General features: G+C 35.9%; 1 protein-coding gene across 2 annotated transcripts in view; it reads right to left on the bottom strand.

Moving 5' to 3' along the window:
* LOC141458844 (cell adhesion molecule 2-like) overlaps positions 1-15,583 on the bottom strand; it is a 601,780-nt gene that overhangs the window by 110,085 nt on the left and 476,112 nt on the right. The gene's annotated exons all lie outside the window — the stretch shown is intronic.

Raw genomic sequence — 15,583 nt, 5'->3', positions numbered from 1 at the left:
TCCAGCTTTTCGTGTTACAATTTTGTTTTCGTCCTTGTATTCCTGGTTTTCTTTATTTTATTTTTCTTTATTTATTTTTTTGTCCAAAGGGTTTTCACCACAGAGAGGATTCCCTCACCCAAACTCATTTATTTTTTTCCCAGTCATACCCTCCTTAGCCATATTCAACCATCACAGCTTCGGCCTGCCTCTTCTCCTTCTATGGACCGTCTAGGAATTCTTTGCTCTTCCATTCCTCTTGAAACATGTCCGAGCCATTCCAACCTTTTCCTTCGTAATCCTTTTAGAGGATGTCCTTCTCTACTTCCATAGTATTTCTTATCACCAAATTTCTAAACTCTTTCTAAACGGGATTTTCTCCTAAAAAAAATCCATCTCGGTTGCCAACAATTTCCCTCAATCTCTCTTGACTTCCTGGAGTCCATGTTTCACTACTGTACCAGTATAATGCTATCTACTATGGAATTATATATAATTTGGAATAGAGTTAAAATGAAGTGCCCTTTTAATACATCTTTTAATATTCTAACAGAAAAAGTATTTATGGGTGTTAAAAGGCCAGCATCTGTGACATCTAATAATTCTAAAAATTATGATACTAGAAGTACGAATGAAATATTGGGTACTCGCTGATTTGTACAACATTTCGGCGTTTAATCAACCCTTATACTTAACTTTTAAAACTGTAAATCAGCCTCTTAACGAACGGTAGTATGTTACTGCTCCACAGTAGAGGATTAAGCAACCCTATGGCCTTCTGCGACCCTCAGTGATCCTCCTTGACACTTGCTCTCCTAGAGCCGCCATCTACTTCGAGGATGGTTGGTAACCTAGATATTTAAAATATGTTGAACTTTTAATTTTCTTCCTCTCGATTTCTAGTAATGGTTTTCTATGATATGATTTATTTTTTTCTAATATATAATCAATTTTTCAGGGGAAATTTTCCAAAAAAAAGAAAAAAGGAAGTTCCGGAAATGAAACAGCGTTTCGGGGGGAACAAAATTATCTACCACTTTAAAATATTTTGAAATTACTACGAAAAACTCAAATTGACATTAACAGCTCTAACTAGAAGTTAGTGAAAGCGAAAATATTGATTTCCGGTTTAATAGAACCTTACAAAAAGACAAAATCCACTATTTATCTTTTACATCTTTTTCTAAGTCGTCCATAATCTTGGTTATTTAATTTTTATTCTAAAGAAATAATCGAGAAAAAGAATAACAAAAAGAAACATAAAATGAAACAGCCCATACACTTATATAAAAAAGTAAAATTTAATGTAGCAAAGCACTAAAAAATAGATAAGATAAAAATTTACGTCAAAGACAAGAAATTCCCAAAAATTGCTTACTAAGCTTTAATAAAAAAGAGTAATATTACAGAGCAAACCCTTGGGGTTTCTTTTTATAGTACAAAAAAAATCGTCCGTTAAAAAGATATAAAAACTTTACGATAATCGATACAAAAAAAAAAAATGTTACAACTGTGAAACAAAAAAAAAAAAAAAAATGATGAACACAGCTGATATAGTTTATTCGACGTATGCAATAGGTATAGCTGTTATTTGTAACTTCATTCTAGTTTATAGGTCGATAATTCGATTTATATGATATCATATTATTACGGTTAAATAATAAAAAGTTATTTTCCTTCTAGTTAATAAAGTATAAAAATTTCATAACTTATCGATTTAAGTAACTATTAAATTTTCCGAAAAAAAGAGCTTCAAGATTACGCTTAAAATTTTAGGGCTTAATGGTTGTTGTATTAGTTGAAATTTCGCTGAAGGTAATATTAATTAGTTATATCGTTGATTTTATCCTGTCGTAACATGCATTTTTTTTTTTTTTTTGTACCTCCTGACCAGTTTCGGACTTTCATGTATCATCAGAGGTGAGATTAAACAAGTTTGGAGTATAGAATTTTACTTCAATGTTATTTTCTTATACCTCCTGACCAGTTTCGGACTTTCATGTATCATCAGAGGTGAGATTAAACAAGTTTGGAGTATAGAATTTGACTTCAATGTTATTTTCTTATACCTCCCGACCAGTTTCGGACTTTCATGTATCATCAGAGGTGAGATTAAACAAGTTTGGAGTATAGAATTTTACTTCAATGTTATTTTCTTATACCTCCTGACCAGTTTCGGACTTTCATGTATCATCAGAGGTGAGATTAAACAAGTTTGGAGTATAGAATTTGACTTCAATGTTATTTTCTTATACCTCCTGACCAGTTTCGGACTTTCATGTATCATCAGAGGTGAGATTAAACAAGTTTGGAGTATAGAATTTGACTTCAATGTTATTTTCTTATACCTCCTGACCAGTTTCGGACTTTCATGTATCATCAGAGGTGAGATTAAACAAGTTTGGAGTATAGACTTTGACTTCAATGTTATTTTCTTATACCTCCTGACCAGTTTCGGACTTTCATGTATCATCAGAGGTGAGATTAAACAAGTTTGGAGTATAGAATTTGACTTCAATGTTATTTTCTTATACCTCCTGACCAGTTTCGGACTTTCATGTATCATCAGAGGTGAGATTAAACAAGTTTGGAGTATAGAATTTGACTTCCAAGTTATTTGCCGAGAGAGTGTGCGTGTAGTAACATTGTAGAAGTCAAATTATCTACATCAAACTGTTCAAACAACCATTGATGGTAAATGGAAGTTCAAATCCGGCCAGAGAATCAATATTATATGCAAATTGAACTGCAAGTTCTTCGGCTAAGGAGCTAAGGAAGATTTCTGCCCCAAAATCAAAGCATCTTCAAAAGGGCTAGGAAATATGCCCTGGGAAACGTGTTATGTTTTCGTAAATAATTTCAGGAGTCTGAAATCTAGAGCCGAACTGGAGGTTGAATTCTTCGGGTTTCATCTGCTGCTGAGGCGTTCTTGAATTATGCATGGATGTTGTAAGTTGTTATTAAATGGGCTACTGAATGGGATTCACCTTTTATGACCTTTAGAATGAAGCCATCATTAGATTAGAAGCAAGTTTAATTCTTGTTTTTATGACTTCCGTTTGAATTCGTCAGATTCTTCTCTGTGTATATAACTTCCGGAAAAGCTTCTTTTTTTCTCCTTAAAACTAATGTCTTTCAGTAACACATTGAATTCTCCCTGATAATTCTCTGGTTTAAAAACCCTTTAAAGGGTTATCTAAAGCATTCTTTTCCCTAAATTTTTCTGGAAAAGTACTTTTCCGGGGGAAAACAAATATGCAAATGAAAATTCAAGGACTTCACGGAAAAGAAAAAAGATCGTGTAAAAATTACGCTCTTAAAACTCGGAATTTATTGCGTCACAAATTTGTTACAAAATTTAAATATTTTTTCTTTAAAAAAAATAAAAAAAATCAATAAAAAATTATTTAAAAACCAAATTCATAGTGAAATCTATTTGGGAAAACATTATCCCAGGTTGGAAAATGGTTACATTAAAGGGAAAAGCCTAGCTCTAAAATGGGTTTGAGGCATTTGTGGTTTTGGGTTAAAACATTGAATGTAAGGATTGATGGGAGGGAGCGGAGGTGTTTGTCGGCACTGGTGTTTAATAAACTCTATATATACACTTGTAAATTTAGAACCACAATGGTTGTCTCAAAATGGCGCACAACACACAATTTAGTTTTAAAGTAATTAGTTTTACTATAAAATAAATCCTTGTAGATTTATTCACATTAAATATTGAAACAATGAAAACAAAACCTTGAAAACAGGGCAGTTTAATCTTGTGGAAAATGTTCCTCCATCTTGGAAACAAGTTTCACACTTTAAAAGCGCCATTTAACAAATTTTATTCTTAATATAAACATCGTCTTAACAAAAAAAAAAAAAAACAACCATCCCCACCCTAAAATAAAAGATAATATTATTAATTTTGGTACCCACATTAAAAATCGCAATGTCCCGCATTTTTATACGGGAAAAAGTTAATATTTCGACTATAATGAATTCGTTGGGTACCCCACTTTTAATTTCTGTTAGTAGGCAAGAAAAATTGTACATTTCAGTCAGTTTTTTATGTTACATTCATTTAGCTAGATATTGTCATCGATGTTTAAACATCAGTTCCAATAGGAAGAAAAAATAAATGCCAGTTTTCAGTCGTGATACTAACAGTCCAAGAATAGCCAAGACAGAAGACACACCAACCCTGTAATGTAAAATATTACTTTGTAAACTAGCCCTGAAGATGACCTAGTCCTAAGGAACGGATTTTTATGTATTTAAAAATGCCAAATATTTAATTAAAATATGCATTTATTTTCGTCAATTATGTGGAAAATATGTGATTTTCTTAAAATATTTTCTGGAATATTTAAGTAAAATGGACATTTTTTTTTTATGAAAATGGAATTTTGGGGGGGGGGAGTTATAATTATTTATACAAGAAAAGAACATTTTTACAATTTATAATAATTTATTAGGAACAAAATAATTTGTTTTTACAAGTTATAATGATTTATACAACAAAGAACATTTTTACTATTTATAAAAAGATGTGTTAAATTTTCAATTTTGAAAACTTCACTCTTCGAAATTGTTTGCAACCACATGAAATTTCAAATGTTAGAACGTAAAGTGGCGACGATTTGGGCGTAAGATGGACTTGTAACTACTAAAATCCTTTGAAATGAGGATTTTTTAAGTTTGTGGAAAGGGATATCTGCTCTAACCAAAGCCCGACACAGATCTGTACTCAGAGTAGACTTACTTGATGATGGAGATGTAAGGAAGGCTTGATAGGACGTCCTCTCTTTCTTTCTGTTTTTATTCTCTATGTGCGATCCGGTGGCAATATGTTGGGTGACTCGGGAACGTTGAGAGCAAGAAACGCGCATGTCACAAGCTGTGAAGTACAAAATGTCTCCATCACTTCGAAAAAGTTCTGCTGGAAACTCGCGAAGATATTTAGCAACCAGTTGTTTGTTTGAACGATGTTCGTGGCATTTCACCCCAAAAAGAATACACTAAGTGACCGAACGAAATGAATTGGACACTTCAACGAACGAGCTGAAAGAACAGACAACTTCAAAAAACTAACAAGTGCCCGTCACTGTTTAGCAGCATTCTGTGTAAATTACAATAACCATTGTACCCACTGTGATTCACAGCCCTACAGTCTGTGGTTCATAGTTCCTGTCAACCACCTCCCAATTATGAAAATATGCCCAAAATGAAAAATATGAAAAAATATGTACATATTTTGATTAAATATGTAGAAATATTTATTTATTTTAATCAAATATATATAAATATGCTATAACATCCAAATATGTGGAAATATGTGAAATAAAAGTAGGCTCAAACGGCTTAAAAAGTGTCAGTATGAATACTTCTAGTTGAAAAACGTCTGTAAATTGCCTAGAAAAAAATATGTAAATACATACGAATCCGTTCCCTACCTAGTCCCTAGGTCGAAAGCTCGGCAGAATAAATGTATCACGACTGAAAACTGGCATTTATTTTCACCCTATTGAAACTATGAATCAGTCACCAAAAATAATGAACAGCTATAAATCAGTTCATTTCAATCAGTCATCATTTCATAATTCATTCATAAAGGTATTGCCATTTAGTTTAAACTTAAGTACGTTCATTTCAGTCAGTCATCATTCCATAATTCATTCATCTACGTATTGTCATTGAGTTTAAACATAAATCTATTCTTTTCAGTCAGTCATCAAACCATAATTCATACATATAGGTATTGACATTGAGTTTAAACTTAAGTCCGTTCATTTCTGTCAGTTATCATTCCATAACTCATTCATAAAGGTACTGTCATTGAGTTAAACATAAGTCCGTTCATTTCAGTCAGCCATTATTCCATAATTCATTCATAAAGGTATTGTCATTGAGTTTAAACATAAATCTATTCTTTTCAGTCAGTCATCAAACCATAATTCATTCATATAGGTATTGACATTGAGTTTAAACTTAAGTCCGTTCATTTCTGTCAGTTATCATTCCATAACTCATTCATAAAGGTACTGTCATTGAGTTAAACATAAGTCCGTTCATTTCAGTCAGCCATTATTCCATAATTCATTCATAAAGGTATTGTCATTGAGTTTAAACATAAATCTATTCTTTTCAGTCAGTCATCAAACCATAATTCATACATATAGGTATTGACATTGAGTTTAAACTTAAGTCCGTTCATTTCTGTCAGTTATCATTCCATAACTCATTCATAAAGGTACTGTCATTGAGTTAAACATAAGTCCGTTCATTTCAGTCAGCCATTATTCCATAATTCATTCATAAAGGTATTGTCATTGAGTTTAAACATAAATCTATTCTTTTCAGTCAGTCATCAAACCATAATTCATTCATATAGGTATTATCATTGAAGAGTAAATCTTCACTAACTTCACTTTAGCTAATCTTTGAAACAATTTGCTTGGAAATTTCAAGAACAAATGAGAGGGGAAAAAACATTCAATATTTTCGTTCACCAGAGATGAGAGTAAAAAAGAAACTCGAACTTTGTCTGGGTAGATTAGTAATACCCCCGTGGCTAGCTTGAATTCTAAACACGCTTCACTAATATTGTCAAGTTGAGATCCCCCAAGGTTACCCCCTACGCCTCGCAGCGGACAGGATCACCAGGATACGCACGTGTTGTATCCCAATATAATACAAACACTACCGACAGTTTACAATGAATTGTTATAGAAGCACGTAGTTAGTCCTGGCGAGAGTAATTTGGAAGGAAGTGAGAGGCTTGGACCCAGACGTGGAGAGAGTGTGACTTGGTGGTGGTGGGGGGGGGGGTAGAGGGGTAGTGCTTGGCACTGGTCACGTTCCACACTTTGGATTTACCAATATTGGGTGAAACAGCCTTGAAATTAGTTCTATTTAGGCAATTTAATGAAAATTAAATCTCGCCGTTAGGGTAGTTGAAAAAAAAGGAAAAACTGTTTTCCGGCAGTTGCTTTCTAATTAAAGAAAAAACAAAAGAAAACTGTTATCGCTTTGAAATCATTCCAACTTTGGGAAAAAAAGTAAACTAAAATTATGCTGCGAAGCTATTTTAGAATTTTCAATTATTACTAGCCCCGCTGATCCTTTATTATTAACCTTTAATAAACATAATATTATACATTTTGTAAGGCGCCAAGGTAGCCGAGCGGTTATAGATTAGGCCCGCAAAGCTAATATGTATTGTTGGTTTAGTGGATTCAATTCCCCTGGTCTAGGCCTTGGATTTTATTTAATGTTTAATATGAGAAATTTACAGTAAAGAATGTTAGGAGGTTATAGGCTAGACCCGCAAAGCTAAGATGTATTGTTGGTTTAGTGGGTTCGATTCCCGGTCTGCAGCCCTTGTATTTTATTTAATGGTTAATATGTGAAATTTACAGTAAAGAATGTGTGCTAGTGGCCTCCGTCCACGACACCTAATTTGGTAGTTGGTCATAAAGCCCGCCAGAAAAGAAATAGGCATTACTTTACTTTACTACATAATTTGTACTTTATGTACATTCACAGGACGATCTGTAACGATTGTGAATAACTTAAGAAACTTCTGGAGAACTTCAAAGAGGTTTAAATAAGAAAACTGGGCCTTAAAAGCTCACTAATGTCTTACCTTACTAAATATCTAAATAAAAAAAAAAACTCGAGGGTCAATCAAAAAAATTCATCCCACTTCTGTCCCAAACTATTTCTGTATACATCCCATAAAAACATTTCATGTGCCCCCTCCAAAAAAGAGGAACAAACATCACTGCCTTTTGAACACATTCAACAGAACAGAATCCTGTGACGTCATATTCATGTTGAAAAATGAAAAAGAGAGAAGAATACGCCCCCGTTTTATTGTGACCTCACAATCTGATGATGTCATAGAAATAAAAGCAGAACCTAATCAATCAGTTTCCTTTCGTTTTGTTTGTTTTTCTTTTTACAATGATCTCTACACTTTACATTTAGTTTGCAAGAATTTTTGGCATCCAAGAGCAGCGTGGGTAAAGTGTTTTTTTTGCAGTTTCGCGGCTGACGGATTCCTGCGTGTACAGGATGTACACGCAGGAATCTGTCAGCCGCGAAACTGCAAAAAAAACACTCTTGGTTTAGAATGCATTAGGTTTGATTTTGTTTCTGTAAAAATCAATTCATACAGCTCTAACTTGGCTTCACCACCAACACTGCGTTTATATCTACCTCTCACATGGGGCCAGGTGAGGCGAATAATGCGGATGGCCTAAAACTGGGATGTTTGTATTTGGCTAGAAACGTCGATTTGACAGACAATGCAGTGTGAGCCGGCGCGTTGTCTTGATGGAGAACCCTCATGACTTGTTCTTCCACAAATCGGATCGTTTTTTTTTCCTTACTCTTTCACCAGAGTTGAGCAAGCACCTCACGGTAGTAATGTTAATCAATTATAATCGATATTTCCATCCGTTTTGGACGTGGAAGGGCGACCCAGGCGGTCATCATCTCAATAACTTGCGCCCGTGATTTAACATTCAACGTCATAAACTTCTTTTTAATAAAAGATAAGTTTCAGTAGCGGTTTTACCCAAGTTTCATGTGAAATTTCACAACAATTCGTTGCTCTACTACTCGTACATGTGTAGGTATCATGTTTTCGGCAAAACGAAACTAACACCTCTTACACAAACGACGATTCCGGTCAGACAGATTTCTTTACAAACACGTGAGAGACGCTGCAATCGAAAGAGAAGGCTGCACAGCTGTCGGTCCCGTTAGGATTTGGCGCATGCATAGTTCTTCCGTAGCAGCATCACTCTCGTTATTTAATAGCCACATCTCGTATAATTTCTATTTTCTATGTGTTTTTTTGGAATATTTTTGTATATCCTCCTTTAAAATAATCTTTTTTATTTCTTTCCTATTTGTTTTTGTGTTAGTACTTAGAAAATGGTGGCAAGCGAAGGTCATAAGAAAATGCAATTCTTCTCTTAAATGTTTAGAGAAAATTTTTAGTTTTCATTTTTAAATTTTCCCTATAAACAAACTACATTTTAATAGCAAAATATGTCAAGAGTGGACGCTCTGAACAGACAGAAAACAACACAAGCTTTTACATTTGACATTTGGGAAAAGATAAACAGTTTTCATCGCATACAATAGTGACAATAATATAGCCGTGGTTGTGTCCTGGTGTAGGTGTATCAAGGTAAAAAGCACGTGTCTCCAGCACGTGGACACGTAAGAGAACATTATTCCTACGTAACATTTTATCTGTGTAGAAGACTTCCGCTCTTTCATTTCTGGTGTTAGAATGTGTCGGCATTTTCCACGATAACTTATCTTTATAAATATATCTTTGTTTCGCTTTTTCTTATCGTTTTAAGACGCTTTTCAAATTTTATGGCTACTAGTTTCTTATTAAAGATTATCGTATTAATCTTATTAAAGATACTTTCTCATTAAAAATGAAATCTCCGAATTAGGACCAAAACAGCTGAGTATATAATTTAAGATTTGGCAAAAAGCATCCCCACTTCAGTTCGTTGATATTGAATTACAGCACGCGGCGAGACCTGTTCCCTAAAGCACTACCAGCCAAAGTTCGCTGAGAATTCCTGTAAATTTTTTTTTTTTTATAAATAGCCTTTAGTTCTTGCTAATTAGCCAGAGGGTATTAACAGTATAAACCGTTATATTGTTATTTGATTTGATTTAATGTACTTGAATAGTTCCATGTATACTATGGGGTCTTTTGTCACTAGGATGGAATTTAAGTTTGGTGGGAGCGTGCAGTTTGAGGCTATAATTGCCTTCCATAATTCGTCTCTGTTTTTTGAGAATTGTAGGCATGCCAGAATTAAATGATTGGCGTCAGCATCCGATTCTGAATCGCAGGAACAGGTTCCGTTGATGTTGACGCCTATTCTTGCCAGATGATGGGGGGTGTAATTGTGGTTTAGCCTCAACCGGGTTATTGTGCCATAAAACCTTCTCTCCGCGCTAAAGCCATAGAACCATGGCTTTTTGGGGATGAATGGTTCAATTGCCGCATAAAATTTTCCTTTTTCCTGAACCTGAATTTGGTATTCCCCTTGCCATCCTGTAAAGTTACTCCTTCTCTCTTTACGAGGTCCGAGGGACATACAGAACAGAATCTTTTGCGATTTTAATCTTCACGTCTCATGGTAATCGCGCAATCTCTTCCCGCAAATCTAGCTGCAAGGTGCAAAACAGTCAAAGATATGATAAGGCAGTTACTACCTCCAGCCTGCTATGCAGAAGAAATCCAAGGTCGTTTCCCAAAGTCTCCAAGAAAATCAATGACCTCTTCTTTTTCACAGGTCATACAGAATTTTTCTAAAGTGGGGCAGATTTTATGTAGTAGCTAGGATCGCACATTTAGAAATCGTCGTGAACCATCACAATAACGCTAGGAAAAATTTAGCTATTTCGCAAGTCAATATGATCTTAAAAAAGTAAGAGTGAAAATTTTTATTCCTTGTGCGTCACAGTTCTGAGATTTAATTTACAGATTTTCAAAAATTACATTACTAAGTAACATAATGTTTAGGTTTTTTCAGTACGTTGGAATTAATTAAAAGGATACATAAGCGCCTTTAGATAATAACTAGAGCAGCATTGCTTTATAAGCAATACATAAATGTTCAACAAGGAGTGAATGAGAGAGAGGGAGAGAGAGAGAATTCATGTACGAACAGGAATGATCGATGGAATAATATATTTTACTGGTAAATGTGTACCAAAATGTGCTCTTTGCTGCTACTATTTTCGCTCAATAGAGGTAGTGGTTGATTAGGTTAGGACGGACGGAGAACATACGCAATATCTATATGTGTAAATATCTCTCTTGCTCAATCTTTCTCTCTCTCTCTCTCTCTCTCACACACACACACACACACACACACACACACACACACACACACGCGCGCGTACACACATAACCGACGGATACACACTTCAACTTAAATTGGATTTTAAGCCGCGTACCTACATTTACAACTACAACATCCTATCAACAGACATATCAACTGCATGCATATATATATATATATATATATATATACACACTCCATATTTGTGTATTTCTAGATGCTTTGTAACGATAACAACCACTACAGGCACAAGGTATGTTTCCCTCCCCCACTCTGCTCTACTTAACTCCCACCCACCCACAGTACTTATACAACCTCGCTCACACGAAAACTCACGATTGAATGGAAACCATTTTACAACAAGATCTCGTTTCTCTTTTTCCCCAGGAATCATCCAGATGTAGCACATCCAAAATATCCATTTACTTCAAACTCCATGGGTGGGTGGTCCATTGTCATGGGTTCATTTTAACAACCGCTATGCACTTTAGAACATGTATGTTAGACGGAGTTGTTCAAAGTGAAGTGAATCTTGACAGACATTTCCGTACTCGATGAATCTCTCTATTCACTAGTTTATCCTCCTTTAAACGTTTTCTCTATTCTAGCGTGAGAAATGGTAAAACGTCTAAACTATTGAGTTATTTATGCTATAAATATAACTGTACTATTGCTATATAACTGTACTATTACTATTATAACTAGAAATCAATCTTTGCAATTATTATAATTATTTTATTACATTTATCGTGTTGGTTGCCGAGCGGTTATAGGCTAGACCCGCAAAGCTAAGATGTATTGTTGGTTTAGTGGGTTCGATTCCCCCGGTCTAGGTCTTGGATTTTATTTAATGGTTAATATGAGAAATTTATAGTAAAGTATGTAGGCGGTTATACGCTAGACCCGCAAAGCTAAGATGTACTGTTGGTTATTGGATTCGATTTTATTTAATGGTTAATATGAGAAATTTATAGAAAAGCATGTAAGGCGGTTATAGGCTAGACCCGCAAAGCTAAGATGTATTGATGGTTATTGGATTCGATTTTATTTAATGGTTAATATGAGAAATTTATAGAAAAGTATGTAAGGCAGTTATAGGCTAGACCCGCAAAGCTAAGATGTATTGTTGGTTATTGGATTCGATTTTATTTAATGGTTAATATGAGATATTTACAGTAAAGTATGTTTGCTAGTCGCTTCCGTACACGACACCTAATTGGTAGTTGGACGTAAAGCCCGCCTGCGGAAAATAGCCATTACTTTACTTACTTACTTATTTATCGTGTTTGGGATTATGTTCGAACTTTGTTTAAGAATATCATTCTCAAAAATGGAATCACGATAAAATTAAATGTAATTAAAAATAGAATTGGTTCTCCTCCGGCAGGATCTGTCGAAACTTTATCTTATACTTTATTCTGTTCGGAGTTAAATTAAACAAAATTATTTTTAAAAAATCTAAATAAGTGCCCAAACCAGGACGTTTCTTCCTATTTAGAACTTGGGAACGGTTAGGTACGCCTTACTACAATGAATACAGTGTGATGCCACTAAAGTTTCCCAACCTATACAGGGTGGTAAAATGTTTGTCTTACAAAGATCCCTCCCTAAGGGATATCCCCAGCCCGCATTGTAGTGTAGTTTGGTTTGGTATGGTCCTAAAGGGACCCCTTTGCTATGGTTTCCATCTAGTTGTACGTTCTTTGCTACAGATAGGGGACAGCCATTGTTATTATATTTGTGCGCATGTGTCTGTTTGTCTGTTTAAAAAGATGACATCACGTACTTCTGGTAAAACTTGGCGCTTGAATAAATTATATTCCTAGTATCAGTTTTACCACTATGTGCTCAAGCTGTTACTGGGAATAATCTGTCTGTCTGGCTTCTCGTTTTTGTGGAATTCAACTCTTTTTTCATTTTTATTTTTCCATCTTTAGGGCACCTCAAATAACCTAGATAATTTCACTAGCTATCCCAAATTTATATGGCGCTCTTTAATTTCCCAAAACCTTTTACTGGACTAAATATTAAAAAATATTAAAGTCGCGGCAATAGCGTAGCTCATTGGCGCCTGGAGCTTTATTCAGTGCTCCGTAAAGTGGACCTCTCGTTACAGACAATACTTACAGGGTGCTGTAAGAAGGAGCTCCTAAAATAAAATAAAAAAAATCTAGGAGCTAGTAATTGGATACAAACCCGGGATTTCAGCGTTGAAATATAATGCACTAACCACTTTTCTACTATTTTTTAAAAGTTCGTTTTATTATTTAAAAGTGATAATACCCTTAGATTAGATTCAGCTAGGGCGGCCTCAAGGCCTACGCCACTGCGACCTCTTTGGATTTATAGTGTGTAACCGAAAAATAGTCATAGATGGCAGGAGCTGCTGCATAATATAAATTTGACCTTTGAACTGCAAGACCGATGTGCTATTTACAGCTAACATTCCAAAAAAAATATGAGATTCATTCTCTACCGTACGCTCGGCCTGGCCAGTGCCTGAATATCTTATCGTCTGTGAGTCTTATATTTTCCTTATTATTATTTTGTATTTAGTGTAATTCTCCTTTCTGTATCAATCTTTTCTTAAGAAAATGGTATTCTGTTGTTTGTTCAGTAAGCACCAGAGAGAATTTTATTTTACTCCCTGTCGCCTCTGGTGATTGTCTCCAGGACCCTCCCTCCTCTCACCAGTGAGCTATCCCGCCAGAGACACCCTTAAGGGTATTTTTCTGTTTGAGGCTGGTTAGGGATCTCGTATCTGATAGCTTCGGCTATCTGGCGCCCGCAAGGATACCGTCCCTTAAGAGAGAGGGATCTCTCTCTCCCGTAGCCGGTCACAAGTGGCTCCCCTCACTCTAAAGCTCACCCTCCCAGACCCCGTCCTTTTAATCAGACTATTAATTCCTGGAGAGCGACTCTTGGGTAAAGCACTCACAGACCTTGGTTTTTTTCCCTCCCCGAGAAGCAACATCTTTAGCCCAGACAAGCCCCTCACACTGACACAACACGTGCAGAGAGTGCCGTTTCCTCCTCCTCCTTCTCCTGACACAGAACCTACAAAAGGCTATCATCTGCCAGGCGCATGCGCGATGCATGTGTTTTCTGATCCTGCAGTGGGCCCAGTTTAATTGGCCTACAATCATCCTTATATCCCCCACACGGCCTTGACAGATTAATTCTGCAGTCAGCCTCGGGATAATACCCATTACATTTACAGAAGAAAATTGACACCTTGGAGGGAATCTACCCCCAAACTCTTTTCCCAGAAGTTCCCAGAAAATTGACTTTTTTCCGGGTAAAAGGTTCAAATAAATTAGATCTACGATCTACAATTAGAGTTTCTATTTAAAAGAGAATCGTAGGGCCATTTTTGAGAAAATTGTGACAAAACTGAAGATAAAAAATAAGGAAAGCAGTACTTTGGTGTAGACGTTTTGATCATCGTTGATCTACTGTTGTCAATCTCAGCAAAATGTCAAATATAAACTTATCGCGATTTTTGGTTTTTTGAATGATGGAGTATATACAAACACATACAAGCAAATACATTGTTAACAAGCACTTTTGCAAACCCTCGGGACCTTAGATGATAACCCGAAATTTGCCCGATTACTACAGTTTCTGTTTACTAAGTAAGTTAAAAAAGGGGATGGACTAACATAAGGATGGATGTTGCAAAGGTTATTAATTATGATCAAGTTCTAGGATTAAAATCCGCAAACTAACACGCTTACACCGGTCCGCCCACAATATTGCCTCATTCGCCCTTTCCGCGTCATTCCCCGACAGAATGGGGCACCCAGAAACAATTCCAACCCTTCTCGTAAATCTGTTGCGGACCAAAAAAGCTAAAGATATATCTCTATTTAACGTAGTGTTAGGGGATGAACTGTGTGTGTGGTACAGTAGAGAAGAGCTAGTGGCATTAGTTCCCTCTACACACACACACACAGTCGCAGACAAAACGTCCCAAAACAAGACCCAGGGTGAGAGGTAGGGTACTCTGTGGGACTAACTTGGGAACACGGTTCCCTTCTTTCTCGTGATGGAGGCCCAGAGAAGTGTGTTGCATATTCAGACAGCGTATTCCTATGGCCCTAGTGTCCTCCATATCCTAGGTGGGGAGGACGGCCTCTTGTTCTCTCTCTTTGGACGGCCGGGATCTCTTTGTAACTATTCCAATGGAGTTTGGTACGGCTAAAGAACACTATCAGGTTGGAATGGCTGGGTTAGAAGGCGGACAGCGAACAGCAAGTGCTACTAATTCTTGACCCTTTATACCGCCCACCACCTTCTAGTATAACCTCACAGCTAAAACCAGCACTGGAACCTACTCAACCTCTTCACATACTAAAACCCAGTCTCAGTTCTTATGGACCACAGCCTCCCATCTGTCTCTCTCTCTGCTCTCTTAAACACACACACACACTCTTCTCCCACCATTACTTATCTATTACTCCATGTGAAACACGTCCGCGACCTTTTCTACCGAAAGATTTATGCCTTTTTCTAACAAAACCCAAAACCAAAAACCCAAGGAATACTGACTTTAATAAATTAATACAATTACACGGATTTCAAGGCTTCTTTCTTTTTATCCTTAACTTTTTTAATATTTAATTCCAGATTTTGAGCAGTAATAAAAACAAAAAAAATCCTGCAGAGAACAATCACTTGACTGTCTCTACATTTTTTTTGTTCCGTAGTTTACAGTACTTTGT

This window comes from Rhodnius prolixus, unplaced genomic scaffold (assembly GCF_049639745.1).
Source record: "Rhodnius prolixus isolate KJV_2025 unplaced genomic scaffold, Rpr scaffold_5, whole genome shotgun sequence".
In the NCBI taxonomy this organism is placed as follows: domain Eukaryota; kingdom Metazoa; phylum Arthropoda; class Insecta; order Hemiptera; family Reduviidae; genus Rhodnius; species Rhodnius prolixus.
This window is presented reverse-complemented; position numbering and strand designations above follow the sequence as displayed.